At 39.6% G+C, this 16,376-nt stretch overlaps 1 protein-coding gene across 1 annotated transcript in view; it reads left to right on the top strand.

Moving 5' to 3' along the window:
• GPR158 (G protein-coupled receptor 158) overlaps positions 1 to 16,376 on the top strand; it is a 195,293-nt gene that overhangs the window by 57,363 nt on the left and 121,554 nt on the right. The window lies entirely within an intron of this gene.

Raw genomic sequence — 16,376 nt, 5'->3', positions numbered from 1 at the left:
TTTCAGAGAACTACCACACAAAAGGAGAAGTAGGCTGTGTCTACAGTATTATCACTTCACGTATTGTAACCTTTCCAAGGATTGTTTTAGATAAAAGGAAAGTGGCAGCCTATGATCACTGCAGAACAGGGTCAGAGATCACAGGAAGGGGGAGGAAAATGACAACTCAGGTGTCTGAGGACACTTCTCGTCACCTTGATGCATGCTATCTGATTGTCAAACCCTATTCAGAGCTTTACTCTAAGGTTATCGTTGGAGTCATTCAGAGCGTATTAACCTACAGCACTTCTGATTTTTTCGGCTAAGTTCTATGAAATGCTGGTTGGGTGGTTCCTATTTTTTTGTGAACACTGAAGGCTTGTGAAAGCTGAAAGTTACTTAGTATTCATAAGTCCTATAGCATCCTTTAGTTAGTTTCTACCAGCCCCTGTGAAAACAGCTTTTCTCTTTAAAGAGAATGAAGAGAAATGTTTGCTAAAACGAAGTGCAATAGTTGCCAGTTTAAAAATAAAACAGCGCAGTCTGCATCCTTCTAGTGTTTTGACTCCTAGAATATTTACAGGTTAATTCAGCTATAAAGCACCACTGGGAATACTAGTTTAGCTGGAGCATGATGCAAGTAAAACTGTGTGCAACACACCTTGCATTTTCAGGGCCATACAGAAATATGTGGAATATATTCTTGCATACAAATATGTAGGAATAACTGCAGCAGTTGTTAGCCATTGACAAAGGTGGCAGCCAGGGACAAGGGTGACCTCCACGCAAGGTGTGAATGATGTGTGCAGGGTGTTTTTATGACTGAGCAGGCATGCAGTGAAGCCAGCAGAACTTGCTCCTGCTGCTGGGACTGAGCGTTGTCAGGATCTGTGCCTCTTACTGTGCAGCTGAAACAGTAAACAAGCACCCTGTATCCCCAAGGCTCAGCACACAGGGTGCTTCTGACCTGTGAATAGCTGCAAGGTGCTGAGCACTGTAACTCTAGCATTTATTTCGGATTTCTTGTGAGGTATTCATGGAAGACTATTTACACAGAAGTTTTAGAGGCACTGTTAAGGCAGCTCTTGCTGGAATTATTTTCCATTATTTACTCATAGGCTTTGTTTTTATGCTGTCTTTTCTTCTTCCTGCTCCCATCTGGCTAAGCATTGCAGTTGCTGATTGTACCATGTGTGGTTATCAGACTGCTTCAGCTGACTTCCCTCCCCAGCAATGAAAATACATTAGTAGAATGTCATCTGCTGGGAGATTGTTTCTTTCTTCTGATCTCTGCTGCTTTGCTTCTCTTGATTTTGGTTTAATCAAAGTTCACTGTGTCCAGGCTTGAGCAGATCTCTGTCTCTTGGAAAACTTTCTCTGCTTCCTGTCTGGATAGGATTGCCATGAGGAGAACTCAGGAGAGCTGCCACAGCAGCACACTTTCCTTGCAGCAGCTGTTGAGACAGGACATGAGTACCCCGTGGATATGATGGGGTTCAACCAAATGGACTTCAGTAGAAAAACTCACATTCTTGTTTCTCTTCTTTAGTAAATATTTAATTTTACTAACTTTGGGCACCTTACATGCAACTGAGTGTCTGGCTTCCTGCACAGGGCATATGAGCCTGGGATTTGTGCTGTAGGTGTCCATGGTGTTGGATCAGCTCACTAGCAGGGTAAACTTATGTTGACTTGGAGAAAAGGCAGGGTGAGCATTCAGAAATTCTGCTAATGACATATCCATGAAAGGGCAGTCCAGGGAGTCTGCAACAGAGGTACATTTGGCTCACCAAGGTTGGAATGTCACCAGAAGCATCACATTGTGGTGATGAGGAATGGCTCCCACCTGCTGGCATGGTGTTGGTCTTGGTGAGCTGTGTTGGAAAAGTCAGAAAGCCAAGGGAACCACAATAGAGGACCAAAGTTGCAGTTTGTTCTCCCCAACATTACCTGGAGCAACACTTCTGGATGCTGTGGCTGATAGGAAGGAGCTGTGACTGAGCAAATGGGCTCCTGGGAGCCATGGTACAGTGCAGGGCGGGGGCTGAAAGCACTTTCTGAATTGTTGATCCTTACCATTCGTCAGAAGCTGTGGCAGAGCTGGCCAAGACTTGGAGCAAACACTTCACAGTTTATGCTGTAGTCCTTTGAAATGCAACCTATTGGATATACATTGTGTTTGAGACACATCTGCAAGGAAATAGTGAGCAAGATTCAAAGTATGGGAAGATATTATTCAGTCTGGAAGTGGGGGCATGGAGGCCACTGATCAATTGTCCTTCCAAGGTCCTCTCCTAATACTGTCCAGAAGTCCAGAGCAGTGGATAGACTCAGATCAGTCTCACTACAGCCTCTGCTTCCTTGAATTACTGTGGGGAGAGAAAGTCAGGTTTCTTTTTCCTACAGAAATTAACTCGGTTACTGGGAAGCAATATCATTGTCTGGTTTCACCAAGCTGAACACTTGCATGTTTGTACCACAGAAACCTAAAAAGCCCCCCTCTTTTTCTTCTATTATTTCTTACTGTTACAGGAGTTGTAATCACTGACCTCTTTTCACCCAAGTCTTTGCTGCTAAATACAAAATGGTTTCTACAAAAAATGTCACTCCTGATTACCTATTAATATAGTTGGTGGGATTATGTGTGTTATGTCTATGAACAAGATGACTTGGTTTGCACCTTGTGTTGAAGTTTTCTACTAAAGTTATCTACCAAAGCAAAAAGAAAATGCAGTTAGAATGCTATGGACTATTTTTCTTCAGATATCTATGCGGTGTCTTCATGTTGATATTTATTTAAAGCTTGTTTCAAACACCATAATAAAGCAAGATGATTTTTTCCACTAACTTTAACAGTATTTGACCTAAAGTCTTTATTGCACAACTTTGGGGGTTTGTTTTGGTTTTTTGTTTGTTTGTTTTTAATTTCATATATACTAGTTAGAACTGAGAGGACTGAAAAATGCATAGGTTGGGTTGTTTAGAAATGGACTTCATAGGTATGTTTTTTGTTGAGGTATTCACAAAATATTTTGATAATTCTTAGTTTACCTGAATTTTTCTCCAAAATTTAATATTCCAAATTCAAGCCATCTCTTTTGGTTTTCTTGGAACATGTTTTGTTCTGTGCTGTTATTTATATTATAGATGTTTAGCTATTAGCCATTTGTAATTTGGTTTTCATTATTTGCATCATTATTTCTGTTGGTAAACTGCCTGGCTGGCTATATGTGGGAGAAAACCAATATTTAAAACCAGAAATATGAATTCAATAAGCAGTTTACATAAGGGAAGATTCACTGAAACTTTTAATATTTTCAGAGTAATATGAAAAATATGATGAAGCGATATCAAAATGTGCAAATAACATTTTCAAACCATTCTTATGACAAAGGTAATGTGTACTTGGAATGACAGCTATTTCTATTGCTAGATGGTTAAAGAAAACATGATTTCTTATTTATGAAAGCAGTACAATGATCCTAAAATAAGCACTTCATTAATTTACAGATAAGTGCTTTTTTGAACTGAACAACTGGAAATTAAGAAGGAATACAAAATTTAAATCCTTTTAAGAAAAGTCACTTTGAGAAAAGTATCAGCACTGTGTGCTTTCAGTCCACTGCCACTAAGAAATTAAATGAAAAATCATGTAATTCCTAGACAAAACTCCCATCCTTAATTTAGCCAAAAGTGTAAATGCATATCTGCTAATTAAAAATCTTATTAGAGTGTTATTAGAATTTCCCAGTACACCAAAAAGCAATTCTTAAATTCATACATAAAGCTAAGGAGAAATGCAAATGTGTACCCATATCTTCGTTAGAAAAAGTAACAGCACACAAATAAAAGACACTTTTATCTGTCAGTTACAATAATGACGAAACTTAATAGTGATTTACTTAACCTTGAACTTGATTTTATTTTTTTAAATGAAAAAATGACCTTGGTGAATTGACTCTAAAATTCCTGTAATTTCTAGGTATTTGTGTATTTCTGTTCTGACACTGAAACTCTTTCTTAGAAAAGGCATCTAATAATAATTTTGAACCTGGAAACTTACTAAGAGGGAAAAGAAAATAGGTGTTGCCTGTGTCCTAGACTCTGATTCACATTTCTCCTAGAAATCTTTTCCAGCCATTGTTACACTGCTTAGGAGACAGCAAAGGGAAGACAACAAAGACATGTTTCTGGTATATGGGGAAAGAATATGGGTTTTTTTTGCTAGGCACTTGCTTTTAAACACAACAAATCACTATGTCTTTAATGGAATCCATCAGGGAGAAGATTAGAAAGTACTTTTTTCCCCATAAACAGTTCTCCATATTAGTATCATCCTCATATTAGTATCTGTAAAGGTGCAGCTGAAGGCTTGGTGAAGACTGAAGATGGTCTGATTAATGATGTCTTTCTCAACAAGGTGCAGTGTCTACTTGGCTGGGGGGAAATTTCCAGTTATTTTCAAATGGAAATAATGGAGGTCAAGGCTGCCCAGCTTGCTATCAAGGCTGTAAACATGGCAGATGAATCACATGCTGCTGTGTTTTCTGGCTGGGTGTAGGTTAGTGGGGCTCAATGAATTGATTAGGCAACTTTGTATATATTTGGACAATCACTGCAGATTGGGATGGTCCATGAATAAACCACAATTTTCTTGCTTATGGCAATTACTAATTTTTTTTTTTTTTTAAGGAGGGTAGGATAGAGTGTCTGATGGTGAGGCCACTGGGTATATTTTGCTCAGAAAGCTCGTTTATGCTGATAAGTTAACAGTTAGGATTATACTGTTATCTTTGTGTAGTTGCTGCTTTGAACAAGACAGGACCCATACTGGGAAGGGCACGTCATGGCAGCAGTGGTAGGCACAAGTGTCTCCAGGTGCTGTGAAATAAAGCTGCTGATGTTTAGCTGCTTGTAGTCAGTGCTCAGCTGGTGCTGTTGACTTTGTTATGGCTGACTGAGAAGCAAATAGTTAAAAATTATTTTATTGTCCTCTTGCTCAGAAAGCATGATATGTTGGGCTGTAGTTCTTTGTCTTCTCAAGACACCAGCAACCAGTGGGAGCCCATCTTCTCCCTTCAGCTGGTAGGTAGTTACAGAGGCTATTCACATGCTAACGTTACGACTTTTATTTATTGTACTTAACCCAAATACTGATACTGGATGCAAGAGACATTCTTGAGAACTGCTATAGTGATATTAGCCTATCTGCAGCTGTAGGTGGAAGCTACAATTCTAAGACAAAGAATGATTCTTCTGATGGTTTTTACTTTTAATCAGTAAAATCTTGTATTTCTACAGTGACTTCTTTATCTGGGTCTTACTGTTGTGACTGTAGAAATGTGCAAGCTCAGTGACAACAGAAAAGTACTGAAATTGAGTGCTCTCTAATGGTGTTCAGTCCTGCCTTAGGATAAAGAGAGTCGGATTTTGGCAAATTTTTCAGCATACTCCAAGACCCCAATGTTGCTAAGCAGGGAGTCTGCTTGGAAGCGTTCTGAAGGCTTTGGAGGCCAGCTACCCAGGTTAAGTAGGGACAGCCTTGTAGCTTGGTGAATGATGAGCACAGAATCCAGGGTCTGTGAGTAGCAGGAGCTGATGTGTGGGAAATGTGTTACTGTTGGGTATGTTTCTATTGTAATTGTAGCCTGTTGTCCCAAGGAAAAGATGTATTTGCGACTATGTTGTGTGCTTGTCGGGTCATCTCACGCAGAAAATTCTGAGGCAAATATGGCAGTGGGATGGAGGTCACAAATATGTTATGGTCCTGCATGTTTTGTGAAAAAAAAGGAGTGGAGGACAGTGAAACCTCTCCATGAGGTGGAAGACATGGAGTGACTTCATCTGTTTCAGACAGGAGAAGTTGCACAAGTGCAGGAGATTTTATAAGTGTTCCAGACACATGAGATGGTTCAAGTAGAACTCATAGTGAAACATGAGGTGCAGCTGTTAAGAAAGCAGACTTCCTCCATTGTACTGCCTATAGATTTTTTTTATAGATGGTAGCAAAGGCATTCAGAGTAGCAAAACAGATGTTAAATTCTGTTGTCACTTACCCTTTATGCACTCTACGGTCTAAAAGCAAGGACTTTATATCCTATCAATACTATAAAGCACCACACAGTCTGGGCAAGCATTACTGAGAAAACTAATTTCTAACAAAATTAGTTTTTTTGTTAGGGACAAAATTCAAGGGACAAAGCCTTGTGCCAACCCATGAGCTTGCTGAATCCTTGCCTACTAACCACAAAGGGTACCTCTGCAGATTGATTTGGTGAGGCTCTGTTCCTCTGTGGCCTTTTAACTAGTTGCTATTCCAATAGCACAAAAATGGGTAGTAAAGTGTTACACAAAGCAGCATTTCAGTTGTCAGCTGCACCCCTGCTGTTGATGCTTCCCACTAGGGAGCTGTTGAGTTAAATGGTGCATAGTCAGCTGGCTGTGCTTTTCTTCTCTTCTATGCAACGACTTCACCTCATTACCTCTCAGGTGAAACTGGAGCTGTCTGCCTCAGCAACCTGCTTCTGATTTCAAAGAATGAGTTGGGGTTTATGACTGTTGACTGTGGAAGGCAGGGGCACTGGAGCGGTAGCACATTTTAAATCTATTATACCCACTTTTTGTTGCAGTTGCTGCTTCTGGAATTAATTGCTGGGCTTTTTTGGTCATTTTTGTTTTCAAATATTGCAGTAGAAGTTGAAAAACAGGAAAGGGAAGGAGAGCAACACTGCAGATAAAAATATGTATTAAAAATATTCCGTATGACTCCTGAGAAATGGCACAGTAATCCTAAATGTAATGTTCAAATAGGGCTTGTGGCTCTCCATTTATCATTTTAAAAAGCGTGTAGCTAAATATCTTAAGTATGCAGAACTTAAAAATGCATTAATAAAAGAAGGGGGAATAATACTGACTTGTTTGCTTCTCTGCTCTAGCAGCTTTTTAGATAAAGCAGACTGAATGCTTTTAATTGTCTTTGTAAGATACATTTGAAAATTCATCAAACTCTTACCTATTATTCTAAGCCAGTTATTTAAAAAGATGTAAATCCTTCCATTTCTATGGAGATGAGCAGTGACAAATAATTACAAGTGTAAGCTAGGATCAACTGTATCTGCAAATAAAAGCCTGTGCTCTCCCAGGGCATCTGCAGCTCAAAAATGCCTGAATCCAGGCTGCCCGGTGAGAGGTTCCTTGGCATTCATCTCCTACTAGGCTAATCCTGCACTGACAGCACTTAAGAAGGAATCTTTTTTTATTCATTTTCACTCAGCATTCACTGTAACCTATTTCATGCAGAAGCAACAACTAATGCAAAAAATCACAAGCTCAGCTTGTCCTGTTACACTAAAACCCAATGCAGAAACTGAGCAAGTTGGATCATGTGGAACAATGTCACATGTGTTTACGGCAGCTGCAGGCAAAGAATGAACAGAGTGAAAAAATGTTCTCAGATTCTGTCCCCAGGCATAGTTTCATACTTCTGCACGTGGTGCTATTTGCAGCACTGTTTTTCACAGGTCCCAGGTGGCAGAAGTGCTTCCCACAGAACCCTAGGGAGCTCTTGTTGTGATGGTGCTCTACCAGGTAGCGTGCTTTGTTTCTAATCCTCTCGGAGGTTACCAGCTTTCCATTAGCAACCGCTGCAAAGCCACAAAAAATACTGAAAATGTGGTAAAATAGATCGCTTGAGAGGAAGTGCCTTGGGAAGCTGACAGAACAGTTCATAGGGAGCTGGTTCATCTTGCCTGAGGATGCACAGCTTCTCCAATCATCCTAAAGGTGCCTAAAAGTTAGTGTCTTTTTTGATTGTGTAAGATTCTCTGAAAAAAATAGTTAACTCACATAGATCTGCTTGATGACTTCTTAATTCCTAAGCATTTCATGTGTCCTGTGTTACAGGGGGAAGTAGTGTGGTTTGCTTTTAGTTGTGTCAAACTGAGCTAACAAAGGAATGGAAAAGGAGAAAAAAGCATGAAACAGAAAAAGACACTGAAAGAAACTGGGAAAAGAAGGGGAGGAGGAAGAGCAGCACAGCAATTCTTGTAGGCGCATCTCATGGTGCTAAAATACCTCCCAAAAGGTGAGGGCAGATAGGAGAGAAGCCAGCATTAGATGGGGAAGCCCAGGAGGAGCATCTCCCAGAGCTCGGTAACTGTGACAACGAACTGCCTCACCCTTGCCTGCTTCTCAGGGCTGTGAGTTCTTTGGACAGGGATCATGTGTCTGCCATCCAGCGCTCTTATGGTGCTATAAAATATTTCAGTGCTGTAGTGAAACTTGTGAAAACCTAGAAGGCACCTTGAACAAGAGAGAAGTTTGTGAACAAAAAAAATAAGAGTAGAAGGGAGGTATTTTGGTGTGAGAAAATGGGGAGTAAATGTTATTCTTGAACTCTATCCCACTAGTATCACTTAATAAATCACTTAAATAAAGTGCTGCCATGAGGCATGGAAACACCAAGGAGGTGCAAACAGATCACTGCCTGCTAGCTAAAGGGTACATCTGAGGGGTGTGATGCTTTTTCTTGAGTATATTCAGGGACTTGAACTAAAATGCCCACAGATCTGTATCTTGCACTGTTCTGGCCAAGTCTGAGAGAAATCACTGCCAGAACACTTTTGAGTGCTAGAACAGTCTCTGGGAATGTGAGATGCAAGTTTGAGTCCTTTGACACAAGGGAAGGACCGGACCTGTGATGCTTACTGCACCACAGTGGGTATAAGTATTCCTGTTTTTTCAGTGCCCAGCAGGAGACTACCATTTCTGCAACTGTTTTTGAACCCATGTTTTAATCATAAAGAAGTTAAGCTCTCTCTTTCCTCACCAGTATTTCTCACTGGAGTGGATTCAGATGACTAAGTGGTTTAAATATGACCCAAACAATTCTTATTTTGCAAACAATTGTTGGAAAGTATTTGCTCAGCCTTACCTGTGGTAGTGCTAGAGCTTTCCTTCAGCCCATATCTTGTTGCAAAATAGGAATGACCCCATATTTTCAATGGAAGTGCTAGATGTGCTCTTCTCAATTGGGGTTCAAGTCTTTGTGATATGTCCATCACATGACATAAATTTTTAAGGGAAAAAATGTTGCAGCTGTGTAGCTGCTGGCAGTGCTTACAGGCAGAGCTGATGCACTTGCCTAGGAGAGGGAGCAGTAGAGCAAGGCAAGGGGTGTGAGAAGGGACCTTAGTTTGATCTGCTGGTTAAGATGACTGCAAAAATTATGTGTGGATAGCTGGAGATGGTCCTTCCCTTTTGAAGAAGAATGATCGTGGTCCCGGTGGGGTTGGCAGGGACCCCTGCATGTCTAGCAGCTGGAGTATGAAGGCAGGCACCCAAAACCTCTACTGGGCAGGAGGGGAAACACAGGGAAGGTCAGGAGCAGCCATGGCTTTGGCTTCTTGTGTACAAGTTTGGCTTCTCTTTGAAACTGAGCATTTTCCTCTTGCTTGTGTTGAAATAAATATTACTCAAGTCTCCTGGGCATGCTTTTTAGCCAGGATTTTGTCGGTTAGAAGTGAGGAGGACGATGGACAACAGCCTTTGCCACTGGATAGGTCTGATGCTTTCAGGCCACTTTGTACCTCCTTGTGATCCACATTAAATAGGGCAGAAAATAAATTTGTGCTGTGCTAGGTATTTTTTGGCAGAAAAATTGTGTTTCTCTGATGGCCTTTCCCCAGTTAGAAGCTGTAGAACTTCATTCTTGTAATTAATATTTCATTAGACACTAATAGCACTTTATGCAGAATTCAGATGTGCTGGTGAGACCTTGCTGCATCTCGGAGCTTTGGGCTGTTGTGCTGCTTGGAGAACAGTTGTATGTGTGTTTTAAAGTGATACATTGTCAGATAGCTCTGCTTGCATCTCTGCAGTCAATATGGAGGAAATATATCAAAATATAAGAAAACATGACTGCAAGTTGTTTTGCTCTATGAACTTTCACAATGCTAACAGCAAAATAAGACCTTTTGAGGCCACAGTTCCCTCGGAACATTGGACAGTATATTTAAGAAAATATCGTGATTATTGGAGTGGAACTGGCACTTACTCTTTCTTTTTAAAATTTTACCTACAAAATTGAAGAGTTATAAAAATTACAGTGAGTTTCTCTTCCTTTTCTCCCTTCTCTGACCACTGAATCTCTCAACTGTGCCCTCGGGCGATGTGGCTTGATCTGTTGAGTTCCTCAGAATAAAACTTTGGACTGCACCGTTAAAAAGAAAACCTTAAAGCCAAGCCAGGATTAAAATCCTCGGTGATATTAAATTTAAAGCTACACATGTATAATTAAGAATAATAATGGGGAAAGTCAATCTTCCTGGTGAAACAAGTGTTGACATACTAGATATTGCCTTTCAGGTTTGAATGAAAATGCTTATAATGTTTTTCTTCAGTTGTCATTCAACTCAATGCTAATTACACTGTAGGGTTTCCCCAATGACATGTTTGTTGAGCTGCATGTAAGTGACAAGATGATTATGTCTAAATGATTGGTAAATGTGTTGGCTTTGAGGGCTTCAATATTTGTATGAATGATTCTTTCAAGAACTGAGGAACATTTCACATCTCCACAGATAACAGGATGACAGCTTCGTTATATACCTTATTTTAGGTCTATATTTTGATTGTCATGCTCATTTTGGTAGTTTCCTACTCCAGCAAAGCAACCATGAAAATCCAAAGGGCTGTTTCAGAGTAAGAAGCAAACCAGTATGCAGAGATGATGACAGACTCTCTCTTGCAAAGAAAGAATTTCTATTGTAGTTTTAAGACATATGAAGTATGACGTCTACTTTTCTGAGAGCAAAGGAGGAGGAAACCTTCCTGAAGACAGCATCTTCAAGGGGGTTGTGCCTCTTCCCTCTATGAAAGAGGTAATTTGTTTGGACACTAAGTTGAATAGAACTCTGCAAAGTTATTTTAAAGGATGAAATTTCATAGCTAACATCCTGATTGACATCTGCGTGATCTTAATAGGAGTAATATTTTAACTATTTGCATTTCTAAGGAGTGTCTGACAAATTTAGTTAAGGAGATGTGTGTAACGAATGTGAATGCCGAGATGATGGCTTGAAAACGTCTTGCAACTTGTCCTCAATTTTTCTGTAAATTAAGAAGCATGTCTTAGACCAGAAAGAAAAGCGACATAAAGGAATCTGTGAAGCAGGGCAAAGAAGAGAGCTTTAACTAGCACCCTTTCAGGTTGCACAGGTAGAGAAACTTCCAAAGGAAGCGAATGGGGCTGCAAGCAGAAGGGGGAAAGGGTGAATACGATCTGTGTGCTGGAGGAGGTGACCTTTCCAAGCCAGTGGGCAGTTTGCATGAAAGATGAGTTCGGACATGAAAAATATAGTGCGTTTACACTATAAAGGGAGAGGATGCTGTCTATGAAGAGATCTGGGTGATGATTCAAACGATGAAATTCTCATAGTTCAGCTGTGAATTACTGCTGTGTAAAAATTGGCTGTTTTACTGAAAGTGAAAAGGTGCCTCTGGGCTGTCAGAAGTGCTGGCAGTGGAACTGCTTTTTTTGAGACAGGGGCTTTTTGCAAACCCAATAGCTATTTTGGTTGTCCAGGGAAGATGTGAATCAGGCTGTGGCACAATGTTATGTTCTGAGCCAGCTTTTCCTGTAATATCCAGTGATGCTATAAATAGGTACTCCAAAGGATCTTTGTTTCTTTTGGAAAGAGCCTATCTTTGCTAGTCCTACCAGTCAAGTTCAAGCTGTGTCCATAATCTCTCTGGCATTGATTATGGTGAGTAGGGTGTTCAGCAAAAATAATTCCAGTCTTGTTAACAGTCATACAATCATATAGTTCTCTTCCTCCCTCTAAGATCCCACAGTTGACTTTATTGACTTCAAGAATAACAGGGTTTTTTGCCACCTGCGAGCACTGAAATCCAGCTGTTTCAATGGTAAAACTTGGCAGTTGGTTGGCATCTGAAGGCAGGTTTACACTTTACAGTAAGGAGAGGGGCTTGCTGAAACTGTGGATTGAAAAATAGGATTTGAGGATTAAATATTTACAGGGAAGTACCACTAATAAAACTGGACTTTGATGAGCAGCTGGGAAATGATGTGGCTAAATGTTGTTTGCTAACTGGCAATAGCAGCAAGGCTGCCCTGGTCTTTCTGGAATCTGCTGAGTGTTGTGGGTGGCACTTGGAGCTATGGTGGCCTTAATTCTTTAGGCTTTATAACTTCTTAATAGTCTCAAGAAATTAATTTATATTGAAGGAATTGAGTTAAATTAAAGTATAAAAGCAGAAGGAAGCAAAATGAATGCTAGCATCACTAGCCAATAATTTCAGTGAGTTGACTGAAAGCACTAGAGTCACTGGAATTTTGTTTTATTTAAAATAAAGGCAAATAACAGAATTGATTCCATCTCGTTTTGTCTTTCATGTGTCTCTTACAATAAACTTCACATGACAGAGATTGGATATGTCTTTTGTTCTGTGCAGCTCTGAACGCGTTATTGTGATTCTGAAAATAACCACTAATAATTTCCTGAAGAATTGTTCTTTTTTGATGAACTGCTGTGTATTTTCTGCTGCTTTTGACATTAAGACACTAAAAGCTGGTTTGCCTTTCAAATGTGTTTCCTCAGCCGTAGTTTAAGGTTAAGCAGCACATTTGCTTATAAGGACAAATGCATTTGGAAGATTCAGAGATTACAAGGTTGTGGTAGAAGTAGGAAGATACTGTGTAGGAAGATACTGGATGGGGTCCTTGAGATAATAAGATGCACTAAATTTCACCCCATCCTGCCCCCCTTCCTCTATCTTGCTAATTTGATGTGAGAGAAACTAAAATAACAGGCACTTAGCTACAGTTTTCTGATGGAAAGAGATTTTCATGAAAATGCTAGTTCAGGTGGTGTGATTTTTTTGAGGCACGTTTCAGCTGTGTTGAACTTGGTGCAGGAAGGCAAGGAGACCACCGCCGTACCTGGCTGGGCTGCAACCTCTGTCTACTCCTCCAGAGGGCTGCCTTCTGACTACAGACTTGTTCCCATTTTCTCCCCCCATATTACATGTTTATATTAGATTGTATCTACATTTTGTTGGGATTTTGCTTGATATTGTTCTATATTACACTCTTGCAGTTAGAAATTTCTCATTGCCAAACCATCCTTCAGTCCAAATTCTGACATGAGTATAAGAAGTAATCCATGAGGGGATTGACTGAGCAAGTCAGCAGTTACCAATTAGAACAACAATTTTGAAATTTGCTGATTTGTAACCTAGATATAATAAATGAAAAATAAACAGGTCATATACACTAAGAGAGGATTCAGTCAAAATGTATGTTACCAAGTGACTGCTTTAGTCCATTGCAGAATGCAGTTGTTACTAAAATCAAAATGAAATTTTGTTAGAAGTTTGTTAGTTATTTTAATGTCCTTAATAGATCTGATAACTTTTGCTGTATTTTAAATTCCTTGTAGTTCAGAGACACATCGTTGCTATAGCTAACTGATGGTGATCTTAAATATCCACTCTAGTTATTTCTGTTATTTTCAATGCAGGTTTACATGCAAACGTGTTTCTTTGGTGGCTAAATGTGAGTTATGTACTCTTTTTTTATATATTAATTTTATATGGTTAGTGTTTATGTATTTTTATAATTCATATTTATTTTTCTAAATGAACAGTAGTATTTACTTCTATTACTGAGAGATTAGTGCAAGAAAAGATGCCTCTTTTTTCACTCTCTATGTATTTATTTGAATCTTATAGTAGGAGTTAGTTATGAGATGTGGCTGAGGAGCCTGTAACATGAGACAGTTTTCAGGATACTCATAGTTTCTGTGAATAGCAGTGTAAAATTTTGTAAGGTGCTAAAGAGTGCCACGAGAGTAGTGTTCCCGTGTTCAATCGTCTGTCTGGCAGCTGTGGAAACTAATGAGAAAAACCATGATGGATGCAGTATATAAATGCCTGCCCTTCCGCTCTTGTGACAGCTGGAGGTGGATGAAGGGGCTCTGGCATTCCCCTGGCTGCTGCTGGCAGGATGTGTTCTCTAGGTGGAGGTCTTTAGTTGCCTGCTCACTTCTTTACATTTCGTCCCTACCTCAAGAATTTTTCCTTCACAAAACTGCTCATTTTTCTAAGACAAGCCTATAGAAGTTCATTGGGGAAACACTTTTCATAGTACAAAGCTCTATGAAATGCCTAATCTTGAGATGCCTTGAGAATCTGCAAATGGGATCAAAAAAGAAAGCCTCCCACCTCTGAGAAGTCCATGTATAAGAAAAAAAAAAAGTATCATTTACAAGACAAATAAAAAAGAAGCCTCTAGATGAGCAAAGGAAACATTTTGCTGGTGAGAGACAGGTAAGGATTGTTAGTAGGTGAGATGTATTGACAGTCTGCTGAAGTATTTGTTCTCTAGTGACCATGCAGATGCCTATGGACTTCTGAGCATTTTCAATCTTTTCAAAACCCTCCAAATTTGGCCTGGAAGCTTGTGGGCTCTGCAGGTCAACAGGGCTGTCATGCTGTTGATAGAGAGTGCTTTCCTTTTTCACTTGATGTTTCTGATGTTTTTGAGCTTTCAAAACACTGCTTCTGGGTTTTAGCATTTTCATTATGGTTTTTTTCAGCTGATTCTCTGGAAGATTGATGTGAGTGGGAATTCAGTGTAAGCTTTTACACCATTCATGCAGCTTTAGAATTCTTCAATATAGTGAATACAATCCTATGATACAATAACCGATTTTTTAACTTTCAGATATAGTTCTCATGTTATAAGATTATATCGACTATATTACAGATTTGCAACATTTGTATATAGAATCCAGAAACTTCCTGAGATCTATAAAGCAACAACAGTACTGTGGAGAGGTTGCCTCAGATTCAAGAAAACTCACTTGAAACTTTTGTCTTCAAACTTGGCTGGTTTACAATTCACTTATGATAAAAAAACCACATTAATACAATTTACCTTCAGGAGAGTTTTTTTACATTTAATGAAGTCAGTGGTTGTGATGAAGTTTTAGAAGTCTCAGAAATTTGGCAGAATCAATCTATGTCCCATTTGTGCTTTTAGAACGTTTGGAAAGGTCAATGTATTTGAACGGGGGAGACTCTTTGGACTGCTGAATAGGCTGCTGCCAGGGTTCACCTTTTGCTTTGTAAGCATTGGGAATAAGAGTCTGTTAGAGTGAGGTGACTAGAGGGTCCTGTTGTTCCTGGGGGTGAGGTGGGAGACTTTTCTGGGGAGGTGGGTCACAGATCTCTTGCCCTTGGTGAGGTGATGTGTTTTGCAGTGGAATAAGGGTAGAAAGGACAGAGAGGGGAGAACAGTAGCACAACATGTAACAGTAAGTTAATTTTACAAGCTTGTGTGCTTTAATGTTGTTATGTAATTGTTAACCCAGGAAGACAGGTGAGCATTATTTATTTTAAAAAATGAAACAAAATGTGATGCCGTTTACTGCAGGTGAATGCTATTTATTGACTAAACATTTTCTCTCTTATCATGGAAGTTGTTTCTTTCTCCATTGTCACCTTTATAATATCAACACGTTACAAAGTTAAACCTGTGAATGTGGAACAGGACGTGGTTCTGCTTTCATTTGTCTTGGATTTAGCTTTACAGGTCTTGAGGATTTTGCCACTCGATAGAAGTAATAACCATGTTGTAGCTTCTTCAAGTGATTTTCAAAGCGTGAGTTAAAGAGTGAGATTATATGGGCTCATATGTGTGCATGCGTGTGTCACATTAAGGCTGGCAAGTCTTTGGTCCTAGTTCTGTAGTGGCTTCTGGTAAAATTGGTTTGCTCTGTCAGATGGGAAGGAAACTTGACGTTTTGTTGAGTCTGAGGCAAACTCTTCCAAGCATCTATTGTCTAGTGAGGTTTATATGTCTACAATGTGCTGCTACCAGATGCTGTTTCACCAGTTCTGAGAGCTCAGAGAACAAGAGGTACATTTCTGTAATTAATAATAGAAAACAATTTCCCTTTTAATTTGAACAATGTCAGAAGAGATCCATTCCATCATGCTTTGTGAACCAGCTCCTGGCAGCTGCTGAATAATAGAGAGAAAGCTCCAGCTTGTTTTCTTTCCAGTAAATGTACCATGTTACTTGTTCTTCATTAGTCCCTGTTTTCTTGCAAGTTTATTAGAGGTGGTGGGTGATAGGTATCTTACTGCCTGAAGGCTGCTTTGATTCCCTTGTTTCAGTGTTACCCTTCTGCCACTGTATACTTGCAGGTACTTGAGGAAGAAAAATACTACACTGCAGGTAAACTTGCTGAATTTTCTGATGTTTTTAATGGCTTCCAAAGTTACAGTGGCATATACTTCTACCATTAGTTACCTTGTCAGAAGAAGGAGTCCAATGTAACAGAGTTTCTGGTTCCAGGGATGGTTTGAGC

Source organism: Phaenicophaeus curvirostris, chromosome 6, assembly GCF_032191515.1.
Source record: "Phaenicophaeus curvirostris isolate KB17595 chromosome 6, BPBGC_Pcur_1.0, whole genome shotgun sequence".
In the NCBI taxonomy this organism is placed as follows: domain Eukaryota; kingdom Metazoa; phylum Chordata; class Aves; order Cuculiformes; family Cuculidae; genus Phaenicophaeus; species Phaenicophaeus curvirostris.
The sequence above is the reverse complement of the archived record's forward strand: the minus strand, read 5'-3'. Positions and strand labels throughout refer to the sequence as shown.